This window comes from Bombus impatiens, unplaced genomic scaffold (genome assembly GCF_000188095.3).
Source record: "Bombus impatiens unplaced genomic scaffold, BIMP_2.2 scf_0214, whole genome shotgun sequence".
NCBI lineage: Eukaryota > Metazoa > Arthropoda > Insecta > Hymenoptera > Apidae > Bombus > Bombus impatiens.
The window spans coordinates 1-2,271 of NT_176633.1; positions in this window are offsets into that span (position 1 = coordinate 1).

Here is a 2,271-nt window from a genome sequence, read left to right on the forward strand (position 1 = left end):
TTTACATCTTAGCGTGTTTATTTACATCTCCGCTTTGTTTATTTACTAATTCGTGTGCTTATTTATATTTCTGCTTTGTTTATTTACATCTTGGTGTGTTTATTTACATCACTCGATTGCCTTTCGCCTATCTAATCAGATATCTAAAAATTTTATTCCCTGGTTGTTGTTACGCCACACACCGCGGGCAAGATGGCAACCAGATGTCCTCACATCCTTAATGCGTACCCTCAATAGTCTTAAGGACCTATCATAAATCTCAGGAATTTTCTAGCTAGGTCCTTCAGACCGAATAAACATCTCTTTACTCGATCGGTTCTAAAGCTTATTGTTTACTACGGGAAGACACGGGAAAGTTAGCTTTTCTCACGTATGATGCTTCACACTAGCAACTTTCTATCGAGGGCGGCTAAGACCCTTCCTAGTCCACCAACCTTCTTTTATCCAATCAGAAGCAATGTCTACTGCCCTCGTTTTCCTAACCAAAATTGTCATCAGCAAATCCAATGATCCCTTGCGTTAGACACACCCATCACTAGCTTTCCTCCGACACAGCATCGTCACTTTACCTTGCTTATTCTTCATCGTTAGAATAGTCAACGTGTCATTGCCGGGTTTCTACCCTTAAATCAATCACTTACTTAACGTATACATACGCGTCAGTGTAATTATCTTCTTTACAAAGTTGTTGGAATAAACATTAATTTATACCTGCTAATTCGGTGTAAACTCAATTGAACCACCCTTATTATCGTAACAAAAATCAGGGGATCGATGAGTTCGTGGCGTCGATTATCTAATCGCAACGGGAATTTACGACTCCCGTTGACGTGTTTTCTCGCGATCGCGTCTCTCCGCGAATGGTCGAATAAACAGCTGTTGAACTTTTAAAATGCTCGTACCTTTTCAGTGTCGATATTATTCTTTCTTAAATATTTGAAATCTCATGTAAGATTCATTTAACTGTAAAAATATGTGCAATGCATATGTACGCAAAAAATTACTTAAATTTTTTGATAGCGTCTAAAATTTTTACAGTGCTATAATTATTGAACTTTCTTCCCGTCAAAATATTTCTTAAAGCTCCAGGCCCCAGGCAAACTATCAATTCATCTAAAACGTGTTAAGATATCTCGATCGACAATTCTTCTATCTATCAATCTAACAATATAAAAAAATTCCCTGTGAGAATTGGTCGCAATACTCTTCCTATTTAAAAAGAAAAAGAAGCAATATAAAATGCACTTCGTTATCGAATAATTTATTGATTAAATTTTCGACGACAAATAATTTCTCAAACAATATTTCGTACATATTTTTGATAAGAGTTTGCGTTTTAATGAGTAATATACTACCGGCGGAGTTCTTCTTTTGCTAAGGAATGGTTTCTTCGAATAATTCTATAAGGAATTGAAATTTGTGATCAGTTTCATCGAGAACAAATACATTTATCATTTACTTAATTAATAATTTATTAAAGTACTGGAAATAATTAAAATATAACTACACGTTCATTTCAACTATCTCCGATTTCTGAATATCGCCAGATAAATTTCTAAATATATTTGGCTAAATACATCGAAAAATTCGTAACCAATTTAATGGTCGGTGTGTTGCGAGAAATATAATTTGACAAAATGCCGAGTTATGATCTTAGTAGTATATTAAAAGAAACCAAAGAAAAATATTTCAAGTTAACTAATTACAAACGTTTCGTCTTTCCACGACTTAACGACGGAACACGTATCTGTCGATAAACAATAGACGATAGATGTTGAATCTTAATTAGAATGGTCGATTCCATTTATCAGACGTAACACACTTTAGTTTTCATGAGAAGTTTTTTTAAAATTTTTAAAGAATTCAAATAAAATTCATTCGAGCTAATGAGCTAATGAGCAACGACTCGGAAAAGTTTCTAAGAAAAAAATAATGCTCGTGTTATTCTACAAGGGGTTACATTTCTCTCAAGTTTCACTACGAGCTTTTTAAATAATCTAATACAAAATACACGAAATGACAACACTCGCCTGTCAACTAATAACTATTTTACAATAAAACAACGGTAGATAACGTTTTTCTCTTTTTCCATTGATACGCGCACGTGGCTGATTGAATTTATGGATAATAGTATACGCGGAGAATAAGTTGCCAACAAAGAGAAACAGAGAACAGAGGAAGAAGGTATTAGGCAGATCGATATATCTATAGGATAGCCAACTGTTAATTGCACATGTTCCCAATACCTACTAAAAGTTCAGTGTTGTTTTC